Below are 20,038 nucleotides of genomic sequence, written 5' to 3'. Positions count from 1 at the left end.
CAGCAGCAGGAACACTTGCCAGACTGCACCACCTCTCCGTCCTCCAGGGCCGCTCCTTCCTCCACTGCCTGCCTGCTGAAGAAGGCAGCCTCCTCGCCTTGTGTGCCACCTGCTGCCAGCGACATCACAGACGGCCCCAGGGCACCGGCAGGTCTCACAGCCCTGGCATTCTGAATCGCCGGGCTCACACTGAGGAAGCCCCTGGGTTCGGCGAACAGAGGACCCAGGGAAGGATGATGCTGACAAAGGTGCTTAATTCAGCTGCCTCCGTGAGAATCACCTGGGTCTCGCGTGCTGTAAGCAGAGCTGCTCTGAATGAGACTAGGACACATGAAGTCCCTAAGCCTCCAGTCTCAGCCTGTCACCTGCTACTCACATGACCTGCATCCAGCCTATGCCTCCACGCTGAATGAGCCTGAGCTTCCCCACCAGGGAAAGCAAAGGTTCCTGGCCTCTCCATGTTTCTGCCTTCAGGCCTCACCTCCTGATCCCCTCACAAATTCTGTGTCTTGTCACTTACCTCTCATGGCAGGACCTGCTACTCTGCTGGGCACACGCGGGATGTCAGCATGGGACTAACCAGGCCCCGATAACTTTGTGGGGAGACAAGAAACCCAATAACAATCGCCCATTATGAGGAGGCCCAAATGGACCCCACCTTCGCAATCCCGTTCCATCCCAGAGAGTTGTGGTCTAACAACCCATTGAGCAAATTCAGGCTCATGGTGACCGGCCTGAAACTGGTAGCACCACATCCATCCCCACAGAAGCAGTGTACCAGAGAAGACGTCTCAGGCACAGAGAGGTCATTAAGGAGTACGAATTTGGCATCACTGGCCTCTGCATCTAGGTACTCCCGCTTGTCTAGCAGCTACACTGACATCCCCAGCCCCTGCCATACAAGACAATGTGCTCATCCCTCTGGATCTCCCATGGTCCTCTGGGACTGAGAGTCATTTCCTAGGCAGGTTGATAGGAAATCTAGGGGTCCCCAAGGAGAGAGGGGTCTGGAATTCTCAAGGAGGAAGAAAGGACAAACTTTTTTTCTTTCTCCACATTCCTTAGGATTATATAACAATAATGTATCCTGCCTGAGGACAGTCTCTGGATTAAGGACAGTCTTTGGATTAAACCTTCTGGCTAATTTTGTTATCTTAAAATGTAAATTATGGGAGTAGGTCTGATGAGGTCTTTACAACCTCCAGACATTCTTTGGATTCGCTGGAGAGTATATAACTTCATTGTTAACACTAGCAAGCGGGTAGTCTTTCTACCCCCTTCTAATGTCTATGTCAGAAGCTTTCTCTATCTCCTTTATACTTTAATAAAACTTTATTACACAAAAGCTCTGAGTGATCAAGCCTCGTCTCTGGCCCCGGATTGAATTCTTCTCCTCCGGGGGCCAAGAATCCCGGTGTATTCATGTGATTCAACAACAACCTTTCAGGACCCTTGTTCTCATCCCTCAAGGGAGGATTAGTCTGACTGCTCCTGATGTATGGCTGTCATGTGTGTCCTGGGGAGTGGTATGTCAGTTGCCTCACACTTCAGGATCTGCCATCCATGCAGCCTGCATTCTCCGTGCACAAGTGCCAGTGTCTGTGCATTTAGCAAGAGAGGCCTGGTTCTCTCTCTTGCACCCTGTCTTCACAAGGGGTCACATGGATGTACTGGAGTCATCTGGAACACTGTCCCTGGTCACTGATGACATTCATTCCCTGCCAAAGAGTGTGGCTTCTATTCAGATGTGAGCCAAATTGAGCCTCCCATAGTCATTTGCTCAGACACGTACAGGTAGAAAGATTCACAGGCTCTGCTGGCACTGAGGCTGTGGAAATCACAGCTCCCCCGGCGCCCAATTCCCTTGCCCCCTAATTTCCTTGCCACCCCCCCCCCCAGCTGGCGGGTTCCCTCACACCTACCCCTCCTCCTGCTCCTGTTCCTTCTCGTCCTCCTGAGCATCTGACCCCTGAGAAGCAACACTAAAGATACGGTTTTGGGCCACAAGCCAGGGATGCCCTGGATGATGGCACTTCTCTGACTGAAGGGACGCTTTCTCTTCTGATGGTCCTTCCTCTGGAGCTGAAGATAGGCCCTGTGGTCTTTCTCATTTGGGGAGCTCAGCTGCACTTGCAGGGCCGCCAATGCCTCCAGCGCCTCCAGTGGGGGCTGGTCGCTCGAGGCTCCTGTCCTTGGATTTTCCTGGCCCTGCTCCTCCAGCTTATCCTCCTGCTGTTGCGAGGGCAGCTTCCCCTGCTCCTCCTCCGCCACCACTTCAGCCTCCTCAATGATTGCTTCCACCAGCAGCTGGAACACTTGCTGGACCGCACCATGTCTCCGTCGTCCAAGGCTGCTGCTTCCTCCACTCCCTCCCCACTGAAGAAGGCAGCCTCTTCGCCTCCTGGGCCACCTGCCACCTGCGACATCCCTGATGGCCCCACCGTGCTGGCTGGTCTCAGGGCCCTGGTACCCTGAATCCTCAGGCTCACACCGAAGAAGCCCCAGGGTCTCAGTGAGCAGCAGGACCCAGGGAAGGATGATGCCGACAAAGGTGCTTAATTCAGCCTGCCTCCATGAGAATCACCTGGGTTTTGCGTGCTGGAAGCAGAGCTGCTCTGAATGAGACAAGGACACCTGAAGCCCCCAAGCCTCCAGTCTCAGCCTGTCACCTACTACCCACATGACCTGAATCCAGGCTCTGTATCCAGGCTGCTTGAGCCTGAGCTTCCCCACCGGGGAGAGGAGAGAGTCCTGGCCTCTACATGGATCTGCCTTCAGGCCTCACCTCCTGATCCCCTCACAACCTCTGTGTCTTGTCACTTCCCTCTCATGGCAGGACCTTCCTCCTGGGGGTAATACTGCAGGGGGTTGACCCTCAGGCCCTCGCCAATGATCTGCTGACCACACAGGGGAGTCAGCATATGGATGAGCAGCCCTGAGCCCTCCCATGGGCAGCCAAGAACCCCAGCACCAATTGTCTATTCTGGGGAGGCCCAGATGGACCCCACCTCAGCAATCCTGTTACATCCTGGAGAGTTGTGGTCCAACAACCAGTTGAGGAAGTTCACGCTGTGGGTGTCCTGCCTGAGGCTGGGAGCTCCCATCCATCCTCACAGAAGCTGTGGACCGGAGAGGACGTACATGCCCTATATCCTGAAGGAGGATGGGGGAGACAGGAAAGATTCAGGTAGGTGGCGCATCTGACTCCCTCTCCCACCCACCCACACCGCCCTGGGAGCCAGGTGGCACCAGCGATGCCAAAGTAGTACTCCTTAACAATCTCTCTGTTCCTGAAGGACGGCTTTTCCCGAAAGGAAAATACCAGCTTGCAGTGGGACTGGGGATGGCCTCATTCCGGCACCCCCAGGGCCTGGGAGGATGGAAAAGGTGAAGGTGCACAAGCTTCTAGGGTCCGCAGCTTCCCTGCCAGGCAGGCATCTGCATCTTCCTTTTTTCCTTTCCAAAGGCTCACGGTGAATGCATGCACCCAGGTCATAGGATCCTCCGACCCCAACATGCCTGCCCAGCTCCCCCACCCACCTGTCCTCAGGCTCCCTCCCTGCCCTTCAAAACCATCATAGAGCTAAGCAAGTCTTCATCTCGGTCACTGATCATGACGGGCCTCTGCTGGTGGTTCATAATCTGCTCGAAGTCAAGGAGCCAGTCATGCCACATGCCGGGGAAGGAAGAGTCTCGAGGAACAGGGTCAGTCTCGGGCAGAGCAAGGGCACCGGAACAGGCATCTGTAAGTACTCCCTTTCGGGAGTGAGTACTTGTTTCCTTTCGGGACCACCCGTACTTCAGGCACAGAGAGGTCATATAGGAGTACCACTTTGGCATCGCTGGTGCTCTGCATCTGGGTACTCCCGCTTGCCAAGCTGCCACACTGACACCCCCAGGCCCTGCCACACCATGCGACACGCTCATCCCTCTGGGTCCCCTGTGGTCTTCTGGGACCCTCGTCCGCATCCCCCAAGGGAGGATCTGTTTCTGACCACTCTTGATGTATGCCTGGCATGTGTGTCCTGGGAAGCGGCATGTCAGTTGCCTGAAAGCTCAGGATCTGCAGTCTCTGCAGCATGCGTTCTGCGTGCGCAAGTGCCTGTGTCTGTGCGTTTAGCAAGAGAGGCCTGGGTCTCTTCCCTGCTCCCTGTCTTGACAAGAGGTGGCATGGATGTACTGGAGTCATCTGTCAGACTGTCTCCAGTCACTGATGACATCCATTCCCTGCCAAAGTGTACGGCTCCTATTCAGATGCGAGCCAGATGGAGCCTCCCACAGTCATTTGCTCAGACACCTACAGGTAGAGAGGTTCCCAGGTTCTGCTTGCACTGTGCCTGTGGAGATCACAGTGCCCCTGAACCGCAATTCCCATGCCCCCCAGTTCCCTTGGCCTCCCCTCAGCTGGCAGGTTCTCAGCACCAGCCCTCCTCCTGCTCCTTTTCCTTCTCGTCCTCCTGAGCATCTGACCTCTGAGAAGTGGCACGAAGGATACGGCATTGGCCTACAAGCCCAAGTTGCCCTGGATGATGACACTTATCTGACTCAAGGGACGCTTTCTCCTCTGATGGTCCTTCCTCTGGAGCTGAAGATAGGCTTTGGGGTCTGTCTCATTTGCGGAGCTCAGCTCCACCTGCAGGACCGCCAATGCCTCCAGCGCCTCCAGTGGGGGCTGGTCACTCGAGGCTCCTGTCCTTGGATGTTCCTGGCCCTGCTCCTCGGCTTCTCCTCCTGCTCCTGCGAGGACAGCTTCCCTTGCTCCTCTTCTGCCACCACTTCAACCTTCTCAATGTTGTTTTCCACCATCAGCAGGAACACTTGCCGGACTACACCACCTTTCTGTCCTCCAGGGCCGCTCCTTCCTCCACTGACTGGCCGCTGAAGAAGGCAGTCTCCTCGCCTGGTGGGCCACCTGGTGCCAGCGACATCCTCGAGGGCCCCAGTTCACTGGCAGGTCTCAGGGCCCCAGTACCCTGAATCATCGGGCTCACACCAAAGAAGCCCCAGGGTCTCTCTGAGCAGAAGACCCAGGGAAGGATGATGCCGACAAAGGTGCTTAATTCAGCCTGCCTACATGAGAATAACCTGGGTCTCGTGTGCTGTAAGCAGAGCTGCTCTGAATGAGACTAGGACACCTGAAACCCCCAAGCATCCAGTCTCAGCCTGTCACTGCTACACGACTGAACTGTATTCAATCTGTGCATCCCGGCTGAATGAGTCTGAGCTTCCCCACTGGGAAAAGGAGAGGGTCCTGGCCTCTACATGGATCTGCCTTCAGGCCACAACTCCTGATCCCCTCACAACTTCAGTGTCTTGTCACTTACCTCTCATGGCAGGACCTACTGATCTCTAGCCACATGGGGGAGGTCAGCATGGGATTAACTAGGCTCCGAGCCCTTCCTGGGCAGCAAAGAAACCCAATATCAATCACCCATTCTGGGGAGGCCCAAATGGACCCCACCTTAGCAATCCTGTTCCGTCCCAGAGAGTTGTGGTCCAACAACCAGTTGAGCAAGTTCAGGCTCATGGTGACTGGCCTGAGGCTGGGAATGTCGCATCCATCCTGACAGAAGCAGTGTAAAGGAGAAGACATCTCAGGAACAGAGAGGTCGTTAAGGTGTACCCCTTTGGCATCGCTGGCCTCTGCATCTGGATACTCCCACTTGCCCAGCAGCTACACTGGCATCCTCAGCCCCTGCCATACAAGACAATGCGCTCATCCCTCTGGGTCCCCCTTGGTCCTCTGGGACCCTTGTCTCATCCCACAAGGGAGGATTTGTTTCTGACCACTCCTGATGTATGGCTGTCATGTATGTCCTAGGGAGTGGCAAGTCAGCTGCCTAAAACTTCAAGATATACTTCCCATGGGAGAAGAGGAAGATGATTTGATGTTTCTCTGCATGCGTGCAGAGATGGAAGCTTAGCTGTGGAGACGTGTCATGTGTGGAGTGGCAGTGCCATTTGATCAAATGGCATAATAAGAAGATGTCCCATAAAAAGAATGAAATATTGATATATGCAGCAACATGGAAGGTATACTATGAAGCAAAATAACTCAGAGATAGAAAAATACTGTATGATATCACTTATAGAATCTAAAAATACCACAAAGTAGAGAATATAAAAGAAATGGAGACTCACATATATAGATAACAAGCTACTGGTTACCAGTGGGGAGGGGAAGAGGGAGGGACAATACAGAGGTGGGTGAGTGGGAGGCACACTGTGTTAGGTGTAAGATGAGCCCAAGGATGTATTGTACAACATGGGGAATAGAACCAGTACTGTGTAATAACTATAAATGGAAAGCAAACTTTCACAATTATATAATAAGAAAGAAAAGGAAAGAAAGAGGGGGGAGGAAGACGGGAACAAAGGAAGGAAAATAATGGTGTTTTGGGTGGTCACAAAGACAACATTGATTAGGCCCTTTTTGCAAAGGAATTTATTTTTTTTTAAGTTATTTATTTTAATTGGAGGCTAATTACTTTACAATGCTGTAGTGGTTTTTGCCATATTTGACATGAATCCACCATGGGTGTTCATGTGTTCCCCATACTGGACCCCCCTCCCACCTCCCTGCCCATCCCATCCCTCTGGGTCATCCCAGTGAACCAGCCCCGAGCACCCTGTCTCATGCATCGAACCTGGACTGGCCATCTGTTTCACATATGACAATATACATGTTTCAATGCTATTCTATCAGATCATCCCACCCTCGCCTTCTCCCATAGAGTCCAAAAGACTGTTCTGTACATCTGTGTCACTTTTGCTGTCTCGCATACATTGTTATCGTTGCCATCTTTATAAATTCCATATATATGCGTTACAATACAATATTGGTGTTTTTCTTTCTGACTTATTTCACTCTGTATAATAAGCTCCAGTTTCATCCACCTCATTAGAACTGATTCAAGTGTATTCATTTACATGGCTGAGTAATATTCCACTGTGTATATGTACCACTGCTTTCTTACCCATTCATCTGCTGATGGACATCTAGGTTGCTTCCATGTCCTGCCTATTGTAAACAGTGCTCTGATGATCATTCGGGTCCACATGTCTGTTTCAATTCTGGTTTCCTCAGTGTGTATGCCCAGCAGTGGGATTGCTGCTTCATTTGGCAGTTCTAGTTCCAGTGTTTTAAAGAATCTCCACACTGTTCTCCATAGTGGCTGTACTGGTTTGCATTCCCACCAACAGTGTAAGAGGGTACCCTTTTCTCCACACCCTCTCCAGCATTTATTGCTTGTAGATTTTTGGAAAGCAGCCATCCTGACCGGTATGAGATGGCCTCATTGTGGTTTTGATTTGTATTTATCTGATAATGAGTGATGTTCAGCATCATTTCATGTGTTTGTTAGCCATCCGTGTGTGTTCTTCGGAGCAAAGAAATTTAGAATGGAGCAGTGGGCTCCCACAGGTGGGGCAGAGGGACTAGCCCACGTCCCATGTAGGCAATACTGGGGGCCATTGCCCACTAAGACTTTTATTACAAGAATAAACCCAAGTAAACGCTGGTTCTGTTTTGATTACCATCTCCATACTCTAGTATTCTAAAATAATGTCAGTAATGAAATACGTTTCCTCTGCAAAACCAAATTGTGTTGGTTTAAGTTTGAAAAGTTTGTTGTCATATATGTCAGGTTTTAATATTTTATGTGTTACTCACAAGGTACAAAGTTTCAGTGTACATTCATACAGACACACACATGTGTATGTATATATATGTATATAAAAAAGCACACACATATGTGTGTATGTGTGTGTGTTATATGAATATATATATAAATTCATATGGCCACAGTCTTAGTACTTATCTTTAAAAATTCATTGTCTTCTATGAGGGAGTTCATTAAGACCCTGTTCAACAATTGTCACCAACATAGGCAGCTGTGTTTACCACGGCTCCATTCCACAGAGCATCCTAAATGGTTTGCAAGGCCTTGAGATCACTTCCTGCACAGCCTGCAGTCCCTGAGGGAATGTACTAATATGCAACCCACATTCAAACAGTTGATTCTAAATACACAGTGATACCACAAAAATTGTCAAGGTAAAGACACATAATGTGCTTTTATTTACATCTAAATCAGTGAAACAAAGTATTCACTGCAAGGTACAAACTTTTTTTAGCTTGAAAAGAACAAAATTGTCTTATATTTGAACATAAGATATCTTGCTGAATTTGAAAAATAGGTTTGAAGTGAAATTCATTCTTGATTGTCAGTTATTTTGAGACTATGGAAAATAGTCTTAGGTTAGAAAAAATAAACTTATGTTAACTGGGGGCTGCTTCAGGTGTACCTTTTGTAGATTTTTTTTTAATTCCCTTACAGTTTTACAGTCATAAATAGATATAATAGACAAGGTTTGGAGTAGACACACTCTCCCTGCCATGTGACCCATCAGAGTTGACTTAGAGAGATGAGGATGGCAGGTGAGTTTGGAGGCCTCTTTAGGGGAGTCGTAAATGCCTCATTTCTCCCACCAAAACATCTGAATTGCTCCCCATCCTCCGCTAGAGGTGTCAGGATGGGGCTTTGTGATGTCAAGGCTCACCCAGGGCCACCATTGGCTGGGGAAAAGACTTGCTGACCTCATAAAGCATGAGGGTGTGTCTCCCTGGGGAGGGGTATATACAGGGGTGCTAAGAGGCTCTGGAGCAGACCCCTGGGAGGCCTCAAATGACTAAGGTGACTGGGAAGCCACAAGGCTCCAGAGAAGTTATGAAACCCCTGCATCCTGTTACCCAGGACAAAAGGATGAAGACCTCCTCTCATTTGAGGTCCAAAAAATATGTCAAGGTGAGCTGGACCCACCCAAACTCCTCTTGCCGATTGACCCCACCCCATAAGACCCCCTCCCCTGTCCTTGCCTGGCACATAACCCTTCTCTGCCCACATCCCTTCTCCTGAAGCTGTCGTTCCCGGCCACCTTCACCCTCTTCCCCAAACAAATGCCATTCTCTACCCCTCTCTTGTTTTCTCCAGGTGGCCAGGGTCAGTGTGGGGGTGAATAATCACCTTCAGGCAAAGATGACCAAGAAAAGTTCTCAGAAACCGCCCACCACAAGGAACCTTAGAAAAATCAGAGGCTCAAAGCTCTGTAGCCAGTTTTCCAAGGTGAATGAAGAGCTGAATCAGAATGGACCAGAGGAAGTCCCAGAGAGTGTGGAGACTCCTGTCATTCCAGCGGGACCAGTGGGCAGCCAGTGACTTCAAGGCATGGCTAGAGACCTCAGAAATCTTCGGGGAGCTTGCTGCTGAGTACTGACCAACAGTACAGACGTTGACTATTATACCAACTGCATATATTAAGAATGAAAATAAAATCAACCTGATGTGAAATTATGTTTGTCGCCGAGTTCTCTGAGAGTGGGGGGCAGGGAGGGCAGGGCAGGGATAAATGTGTTAAGAGGGAGGGAGATGGGTCCTGTGGGGTTGGAGATGGGACCAGAAGGTCAAGTTTTCCAGAAAGTAGGGGGCAAGGGGGAAGAACTGGTTTCAGACTCAGCTTCAAAGATATACTTCCCATGGGAGAAGAGGAAGAGGACCTGGTGGTTCCCTGTGTGAGTGCAGAGATGCAAACTGAGCCGGTGAGTCGTGTCATGTGTGGGGTGGCAGTGCCATTTGCTAAAAAGGCATAGAAGGAAGTTGCCCCGTATGAAGAATGGAATATTGACATTTGCAGCAACATGGAAGGTATACTATGAAGTAAAATAACTCAGACAGGGATCGACAAATACTGTATGATATGACTCATAGAATCTGAAGAACACCACAAAGTAGACAATATAACAAAAATGGAGGCTCACAGATATAGAGAACAATCTACTGGTTACCAGCGGGGAGCAGAAGATGGAAGGGCAATATAGAGGTGAGGGAGTGGGAGGCACACCGTGTTAGGAATAAGATGAGCCCCAGGATATATTGTACAACATGGCGAATAGAGCCAGTACTCTGTAATAACTATAAATGGAAAGCAAACTTTCACAATTGTATAATAAGAAAGAAAAGGAAAGAAATATGGGGCATGAAGGAGGGAAGAAAGGAAGGAAAATAATGGCGTTTTTTGAGGTCACAAAGCCAACATTGATCAGGCCCTTTTTAGCAAAGGAAATTAGTTTATTTTTTAACATTTATGTATTTGAATCGGAGGCTAATTACTTTACAAGGCTGTAGTGGTTTTTGCCATACTTAACATGAATCCGCCATGGGTGTACACGTGTTCCCCATCCTGAACCCCCTCCCACCTCCCTCCACATCCCATTCCTCTGGGTCGTCCCAGTGCACCAGCCTTGAGCACCCTGTCTCATGCATCGAACCTGGACTGGAATATGTTTCACATATGATAATACACATGTTTCAATGCTATTCTCTCAGATCATCCCGCCCTCGCCTTCTCCCACAGAGTCCTAAAGACTGTTCTGTACATCTGTGTCTCTTTTGCGGTCTCACATACAGGGTTCTCATTACCATCTTTCTAAATTCCATATATATGCCTTACTTTATTGGTGTTTTTCTTTCTGACTTATTTCACTGTGTATAATTGGCTCCAGTTTCATCCACCTCATTAGAATGCATTCAAGTGTATTCTTTTTCATGGCTAAGTAATATTCCACTGTGTATATGTACCACTGCTTTCTTATCCATTCATCTGCTGATGGACATCTAGGTTGCTTCCATGACCTGACTATTGTAAACAGTGCTGTGATGATCATTCTGGTACACATGTCTCTTTCAATTCTGGTTTCCTCGGTGTGTATGCCCAGCAGTTCGATTGCTGGTTCATTTGGCAGTTCTAGTGCCAGGTTTTTAAGGAATCTCCACACTGTTCTCCATAGTGGCTGTACTAGTTTGCATTCCCACCAACAGTGTAAGAGGGTGCCCTTTTCTCCACACCCTCTCCAGCATTTATTGCTTGTAGATTTTTTTTGTATTTTATTTTTTAACTTTACAATATCATATTGGTTTTGCCATATATCAAAGTGAATCCACCACAGGTATACATGTGTTCCCCATCCTGAACCCTCCTCCCTCCTCCCTCCCCATGCCATCCCTCTGGGTCTTCCCAGTGCACCAGCCCCAAGCATCCAGTATTGTGCATCGAACCTGGACTGGCGACTCGTTTCATATATGATATTATGCATGTTTAAATTCCATTTTCCCAAATCATCCCGCCCTCTCCCTCTCCCACAGAGTCCATAAGACTGTTCTATACATCAGTGTCTCTTTTGCTGTCTCGTATACAGGGTTATTATTACCATCTTTCTAAATTCCATATATATGCGTTAGTATACTGTATTGATGTTTTTCTTTCTGGCTTACTTCACTCTGTATAATACGTTCCAGTTTCATCCACCTCATTAGAACTGATTCAAATGTATTCTTTTTAATGGCTGAGTAATACTCCATTGTATATATGTACCACAGCTTTCTTATCCATTCATCTGCTGATGGACATCTAGGTTGATTTCATGTCCTGGCTATTATAAACAGTGCTGCAATGAACATTGGGGTACACGTGTCTCTTTTCCCTTCTGGTTTCCTCAGTGTGTATGCCCAGCAGTGGGATTGCTGGATCATAAGGCAGTTCTATTTCCAGTTTTTTAAGGAATCTCCACACTGTTCTCCATAGTGGCTGTACTAGTTTGCATTCCCACCAACAGTGTAAGAGAGTTCCCTTTTCTCCACACCCTCTCCAGCATTTATTGCTTGTAGACTTTTGGATAGCAGCCATTCTGACTGGCGTGAAATCATACCGCATAGTGGTTTTGATTTGTATTTCTCTGATAATGAGTGACGTTGAGCATCTTTTCATGTGTTTGTTAGCCATCTGTATGTCTTCTTTGAAGAATTGTCTATTTAGTTCTTTGGCCCATTTTTTGATTGGGTCATTTATTTTTCTGGAATTTAGCTGTAGGAGTTGCTTGCATATTTTTGAAATTAGTTGTTTGTCGGTTGCTTCATTTGCTATTATTTTCTCCCATTCTGAAGGCTGTCTTTTCACCTTGCTTATAGTTTCTTTTTTTGTGAAGAAGCGTTTAAGTTTTATTAGGCCCAATTTGTTCATTTTTGCTTTTATTTCCAATATTCTGGGAGATGGGTCATAGAGGATCCTGCTGTGATGTATGTCGGAGAGTGTTTTGCCTATGTTCTCCTCTAGGAGTTTTATAGTTTCTGGTCTTACGTTTAGATCTTTAGTCCATTTGGAGTTTATTTTTGTGTATGGTGTTAGAAAGTGTTCTAATTTCATTCTTTTACAAGTGGTTGACCAGTTTTCCCAGATCCACTTGTTAAAGAGATTGTCTTTAATCCATTGTATATTCTTGCCTCCTTTGTCAAAGATAAGGTGTCCATAGGTGCATGGACTTATCTCTGGGCTTTCTATTTTGTTCCATTGATCTATATTTCTGTCTTTGTGCCAGTACCATACTGTCTTGGTGACTGTGGCTTTGTAGTAGAGCCTGAAGTCAGGCAGGTTCATTCCTCCAGTTCAATTTTTCTTTCTCAAGATAGCTTTGGCTATTCGAGGTTTTTTGTATTTCCATACAAATTGTGAAATTATTTGTTGTAGCTCTGTGAAGAATACCGTTGGTAGCTTGATAGGGATTGCATTGAATGTAAAAATTGCTTTGTGTAGTATACTCATTTTCACTATATTGATTCTTCCAATCCATGAACATGGTATATGTCTCCATCTATTAGTGTCCTTTTTTATTTCTTTCACCAGTGTTTTATAGTTTTCTATATATAGGTCTTTAATTTCTTTAGGTAGATATATTCCTAAGTATTTTATTCTTTTCATTGCAATGGTGAATGGACTTGTTTCCTTAATTTCTCTTTCTATTTTCTCATTATTAGTGTATAGGAATGCAAGGGATTTCTGTGTGTTGATTTTATATCCTGCAATTTTACTATAGTCATTGATTAGTTCTAGTAATTTTCTGGTGGAGTCTTTAGGGTTTTCTATGTAGAGGATCATGTCTTCTGCAAACAGTGAGAGTTTTACTTCTTCTCTCCAATTTGGATTCCTTTTATTTCTTTTTCTCCTCTGATTGCTGTGGCCAAAACTTCCAAAACTATGTTGAATAGTAATGGTGAAAGGGGGCACCCTTGTCTTGTTCCTGACTTTAGGGGAAATGCTTTCAGTTTTTCACCATTGAGGATAATGTTTGCTGTGGGTTTGTCATATATAGCTTTTATTATGTTGAGGTATGTTCCTTCTATTCCTGCTTTCTGGAGAGTTTTTATCATAAATGGATGTTCAATTTTGTCAAAGGCTTTCTCTGCACCTATTGAGATAATCATATGGTTTTTATCTTTCAATTTGTTAATGTGGTGTAGTACATTGATTGATTTGCGGATATTGAAGAATCCTTGCATCCCTGGGATAAAGCCCACTTAGTCATGGTTTATGATCTTTTTAATGTGTTGTTGGATTCTGATTGCTAGAATTTTGTTAAGGACTTTTGCATCTATGTTCATCAGTGATATTGGCCTGTAGTTTTCTTTTTTTGTGGCATCTTTGTCAGGTTTTGGTATTAGGGTGATGGTGGCCTCATGGAATAAGTTTGGAAGTTTACCTTCCTCTGCAATTTTCTGGAAGAGTTTGAGTAGGATAGGTGTTAGCTCTTTTCTAAATTTTTGGTAGAATTCAGCTTTGAAGCCGTCTGGACCTGGGATTTTGTTTGCTGGAAGATTTCTGATTATAGCTTCAATTTCCGTGCTTGTAATGGGTCTGTTAAAATTTTCTATTTCTTCCTGGTCCAGTTTTGGAAAGTTGTACTTTTCTAAGAATTTGTCCATTTCTTCCACGTTATCCATTTTATTGGTGTATAATTGCTGATAGTAGTATCTTATGATCCTTTGTATTTCTGTGTTGTCTGTTGTGATCTCTCCATTTTCATTTCTAATTTTATCGATTTGATTTTTCTCCCTTTGTTTCTTGATGAGTCTGGCTAATGGTTTGTCAATATTATTTATCCTTTCAAAGAACCAGATTTTGGCTTTGTTGATTTTTGCTATGGTCTCTTTTGTTTCTTTTGCATTTATTTCTGCCCTAATTTTTAAGATTTCTTTCCTTCTCCTAACCCTGGGGTTCTTCATTTCTTCCTTTTCTAGTTGCTTTAGGTGTAGAGTTAGGTTATTTATTTGACTTTTTTCTTGTTTCTTGAGGTATGCCTGTATTGCTATGAACTTTCCCCTTAGGACTGCTTTTACAGTGTCCCACAGGTTTTGGGTTGTTGTGTTTTCATTTTCATTCGTTTCTATGCAAATTTTGATTTCTTTTTTGATTTCTTCTATGATTGGTTAGTTATTCAGCAGCATGTTGTTCAGCCTCCATATATTGAAATTTTTAATAGTATTTCTCCTGTAATTGACATCTAATCTTACTGCATTGAGGTCAGAAAAGATGCTTGGAATGATTTCTATTTTTTTGAATTTACCAAAGCTAGACTTATGGCCCAGGATGTGATCTATCCTGGAGAAGGTTCCATGTGCACTTGAGAAAAAGGTGAAATTCATTGTTTTGGGATGCAATGACCTATAGATATCAATTAGGTCTAACTGGCCTATTGTGTCGTTTAAAGTTTGTGTTTCCTTGTTAATTTTCCATAGGTGTGAGTGGGGTATTAAATTCTCCCACTATTATTGTGTTATTGTTAATTTCTCCTTTCATACTTGTTAGCATTTGTCTTACATATTGTGGTGCTCCTATGTTGGGTGCATATATATTTATAATTGTTATATCTTCTTCTTGGATTGATCCTTTGATCATTATGTAGTGACCTTCTTTGTCTCTTTTCACAGCCTTTATTTTAAAGTCTATTTTATCTGATATGAGTATTGCTACTCCTGCTTTCTTTTGGTCTCTATTTGCATGGAAAGTCTTTTTCCAGCCCTTCACTTTCAGTCTGTATGTGTCCCCTGTTTTGAGGTGGGTCTCTTGTAGACAACATATGTAGGGGTCTTGTTTTTGTATCCATTCAGCCAGTCTTTGTCTTTTGGTTGGGGCATTCAACCCATTTACGTTTAAGGTAATTATTGATAAGTATGATCCCGTTGCCATTTACTCTATTGTTTTGGGTTCAAATTTATACACCCTTTCTGTGTTTCCTGTCTAGAGAATATCTTTTAGTATTTGTTGGAGAGCTGGTTTGGTGGTGCTGAATTCTCTCAGCTTTTGCTTGTCTGTAAAGCTTTTGATTTCTCCTTCGTATTTGAATGAGATCCTTGCTGGGTACAATAATCTGGGCTGTAGGTTATTTTCTTTCATCACTTTAAGTATGTCTTGCCATTCCCTCCTGGCTTGAAGAGTTTCTATTGAAAGATCAGCTGTTATCCTTATGGGAATTCCCTTGTGTGTTATTTGTTGTTTTTCTCTTGCTACTTTTAATATTTGTTCTTTGTGTTTGATCTTTGTTAATTTGATTAATATGTGTCTTGGGGTGTTTCGCCTTGGGTTTATCCTGTTTGGGACTCTCTGGGTTTCTTGGACTTGAGTGATTATTTCCTTCCCCATTTTAGGGAAGTTTTCAACTATTATCTCCTCAAATATTTTCTCATGGTCTTTCTTTTTGTCTTCTTCTTCTGGAACCCCTATGATTCGAATGTTGTAGCATTTAATATTGTCCTGGAGGTCTCTGAGATTGTCCTCACTTCTTTTAATTCATTTTTCTTTTTTCCTCTCTGATTCATTTATTTCTACCATTCTATCTTCTAATTCACTAATCCTATCTTCTGCCTCTGTTATTCTACTATTTGTTGCCTCCAGAGTGTTTTTGATCTCATTTATTGCATTATTCATTATATATTGACTCTTTTTTATTTCTTCTAGGTCCTTGTTAAACCTTTCTTGCATCTTCTCAATCCTTGTCTCCAGGCTATTTATCTGTGATTCCATTTTGATTTCAAGATTTTGGATCAATTTCACTATCATTATTCAGAATTCTTTATCAGGTAGATTCCCTATCTCTTCCTCTTTGGTTTGGTGGGCATTTATCCTGTTCCTTTACCTGCTGGGTATTCCTCTGTCTCTTCATCTTGTTTATATTGCTGAGTTTGGGGTGTCCTTTCTGTATTCTGGCAGTTTGTGGAGTTCTCTTTATTGTAGAGTTTCCTCGCTGTGTGTGGGTTTGTACAGGTGGCTTGTCAAGGTTTCTTGGTTAGGGAAGCTTGTATCAGTGTTCTGGTAGGTGGAGCTGGATTTCTTCTCTCTGGAGTGCAATGAAGTGTCCAGTAATGAGTTATGAGATGTCTATGGTTTTGTAGTTACTTCGGGCAGCCTGTGTATTGGAGCTCAGGGCTGTGTTCCTGTGTTGCTGGAGAATTTGCTTGGTATGTCTTGCCCTGGAACTTGTTGGCCCTTGTGTGGTGCTTGGTTTCAGTGTAGGTATGGAGGCATTTGATGAGCTCCTGTAAGTTAATGTTCCCTGGAGTCAGGAGTTCCCTTCAGAGTTTGGACTTCAGGGTTTGGAAGCCTCCTGCTTCCATTTATCGGTCTTATTTTTACAGTAGTCTCAAAACTTCTCCTTCTATACAGCACCATCAATAAAACATCTAGGTTAAAGATGAAAAGTTTCTCCACCGTGAGGATCACCCAGAGAGGTTCACAGTGTTACATGGAGAAGAGAAGAGGGAGGAGGGAGTTAGAGGTGACCCGAATGAGATGAGGTGGAATCAGTAGAGGAGAAAGTGGGCTAGCCAGTAATCACTTCCTTATGTGCACTCCACAACTGGACCGCTCAGAGATGTTCACGGAGTTATACAGAGAAGAGAAGAGAAAGGAAGGAGACAGAGGTGGCCAGGAGGATAAAAGGGGGGAATGAAAAGGAGAGAGACAGATCCAGCCAGTAATCAGTTCCCTAAGTGTTCTCCACCATCTGGAACACAGAAATTCACAGAGTTGGGTAGAGTAGAGAGGGGTTAGGGAGGAGACACAGGCGAGCTGGTGGAGAAAAAGGAGAGTCCAAAGGGGGAGAGAGCAGTCAAGCCAGCAATCTCGCTCCCAAGTAAAAAATGGATACTGAAGATTGGATTCTTAAGGGTACAAAATTGATAACAAATACCTAAAAACAAAAATTAAAAATCTAGAGTATAGTTAGGAATTTCAAAAATACAATGTTAAAGAAAGGAAGAAGGAAATGAACGAGAGGAAAAGAAAAGAAAAAAAAACAAAGTCACAAAAATTATAAAGAAAATATACAAGGTACAAAATTGATAACAAATACCAAAAAGCAAAAGTTAAAAATCTAGAGTAGAGTTTGGAATTTCAAAAATACAATGTTAAATAAAAGAAGAAGAAAAAGAAAGAGAAAAAACAAACAAACAAAAACAAAGTCACAAAAATTATAAAGAAAATATAGGTACAAAATTGATAACAAATACCAAAAAGCATAAATTAAAAATCTAGAGTGGAGTTTGGAATTTCAGAAATACAATGTTAAAGAAAAGAAGAAGAAAAAAAAAGGTTACAAAAATTATAAAGAATATATATATGAAGTTTGCTTTAAAAAAAAATACGGTCTTTTTTTTTGGCAAAGTAATAGTAGGTTATAAAAGTGAAAATTAAAAGAGTAATAGAGGACTTAAAATTTTTTTAAAAATTAAAAAAGAAAGAAAGAATGATCGTAAAAATAGTAAAAATATATCTAGGACTTTCTCTGGTGGTGTGGGTATTGTGGGGTCAGTTCATTTTCAGCTAGTTCCTTGGTCCAGCTTATATTTCTCAAGATCTATAGGCCCCTTCCTATGTAGTGGGTACTAACGACAGGGTTTTAATCTATTGCCTGTCGCTTCCAAGGCGGTTCCCTCTGTTACAGCTTCTTCTGTTTGCTGGTCTCTTCAGTGTCTGATTTTTGCCCTGATACAAAGGGGGTGGTGGTGGACACTTTTTTTTTTTTTTTAGGCTCACTTGTTCAGTCGCACTGTGGGGAGGGAGGGACGCTGCAAACAAATAACACTGGCATGTGCTCGCAGTGCCTCAGCCACACTGGGCCTGCCCCCGCTCATGATGCGTGTAGCCTCCCTGCCCACACTGCTCAGGCTCTAGGTTGCTCTGCCGGGAACCAGCCGAGGCCAGCCCTGGGCTGCTTGCGCCTCCCAGGTCTAAGCCGCTCAGGTTCAGGCACTCGGGTAGTCCTCAGAGGTGCAGACTCGGTTGGGCCTGCGTTTTGTGCCCTTCCCAGGTCCGAGCAGCTCAGGTGATGAGGTGTTTGGTGACCGCAGTTGCTGTGACTTATCCCCTCCCCGCTGCTCTGTTTTCTGGGTGTACAACCAGCGCATCTTCTCAGGTGGATGTTGACTGTCCGGAACCCCAAGAAGTCTTAGCAAAGAAGCCTGCTTACAGTTTTGTAGATAATGTCTCTCTGGGGCTGCAATTGCCCCCTTCCGGCTCTGGCTGCCTGTCACCGGAGGGGGATGGTCTGCAGCCGGCTATCTCTGTTCAGTCCTTTGTTCTGTGTGTGGGCCTGGCAGTGTCTTAGGTTAGGGCTGGCTTTTCGCGTGGTAGTTATCCCACAGTCTGGTTTGGTAGCCCAATTTAGTTTGCTCAGGTAGCGCTTGGGGCATTCAGGCCAGATCCTTACTTTAAGTGATGCATCCCGCGCCTCCCTGCCCAGCCCCCACTTGGTAGTGGCGGGTGCCAGCATCTGCGCTGCTTCTCCGCCGGGGGAGTTACTGTTGGGCTCATAGTCTGTGGGTTTTAATTGTTTATTTATTTTTCCTCCCTGTTATGTTGCCCTCTGCTTCCAAGGCTCGGCACAGACTCAGCCGTGTGAGTGTTTCCTGGTGTTTGGAAACTTCTCTCTTTTTAAGACTCCCCTCCTGGGACTGAGCTCCGTCCCTCCCTCTTTTGTCTCTTTTTTTGTCCTTTATATTTTTTCCTACCTCCTTTTGAAGACAATGGGTTGCTTTTCTGGGTGCCTGATGTCCTCTGCCGGCATTCAGAAGTTGTTTTGTGGAATTTACTTGGCGTTTAAATGTTCTTTTGATGAATTTGTGGGGGAGAAAGTGGTCGTCCTATCCTATTCCTCCGCCATCTTAGCTCCTCCACCCTGCTTGTAGATTTTCGGATAGCAGCCATCCTGACCGGCGTGAGATGGTACCTCATTGTGGTTTTGATTTGTATTTCTCTGATAATGAGTGATGTTCAGCATCTTTTCATGTGTTTGTTAGCCATCCATATGTCTTCTTCAGAGTAAAGGAATTTAGAATGGAGCAGTGGGCTCCCACAGGTGGGGCAGGGGGACTAGCCCACACCCCGTGCAGGCAATCCTGGGGGGCATTGCCCACAAAGACTTTAATTACAAGAATAAACCCAAGTAAATGCTGGTTCTGTTTTGATTACCATCTCCATACCCCAGTATTCTAAAATAATGTCAGGAACTAAATAACTTTCCTTTGCAAAACAAAATTTTGTTGGTTTAAGTTTGAAAACTTTGTTGTCATATATGTCAGGGTTTAATATTTTACGTATTATTCACAAGGTACAAAGTTTCAGTGTACATATATACAAATGCACACACAGATATGTGTGTATATATGTGTATACAAATGCACACACATATGTGTGTATGTGTATTTATAAATATGTATATAAATTCATACGGACACAGTCTTAGTACTTATCTTTAAAAATTCATTGTCTTCTATGAGGGAGTTCATTAAGAGAAGACCCTGTTGAATAATTGTCACCAACACAGACAGCCATGGTCACCATTGCTCCTTTCCACAGAGCATCCTTAATGGTTTGCAAGGCCTTGAGATCCCTTCCTGCACAGCCTGCATTCCCGAGGGAATGTACTAATATACACCCCACATTCAAACAGTTGATTCTAAATACACAGTGATACCACAAAATTTGTCAAGGTTAAGACACACAATGTGCTTTTATTTATGTCCCAATCAGTGAAACAAAGTATTCACTGCAAGGTACAAACTTTTAGCTTGAAAAGGACAAAATGTCTTATATTTGAACATAAAATATCTTGCTGAATTTGAAACATAGGTTTGAGATGAAATTCATTCTTGAT

At 44.6% G+C, this 20,038-nt stretch overlaps 1 pseudogene; it reads right to left on the bottom strand.

Annotated features, from left to right (window-relative positions):
- Positions 1 to 4,504: 4,504 nt before the first annotated feature.
- On the bottom strand, positions 4,505 to 5,527 carry LOC133242712 (testis-specific Y-encoded protein 1-like; annotated as a pseudogene).
- Between the last annotated feature and the right edge of the window lie 14,511 nt (positions 5,528 to 20,038).

This window comes from Bos javanicus, chromosome X, assembly GCF_032452875.1.
Source record: "Bos javanicus breed banteng chromosome X, ARS-OSU_banteng_1.0, whole genome shotgun sequence".
NCBI classification, from domain to species: Eukaryota; Metazoa; Chordata; class Mammalia; order Artiodactyla; family Bovidae; genus Bos; species Bos javanicus.
This window is presented reverse-complemented; position numbering and strand designations above follow the sequence as displayed.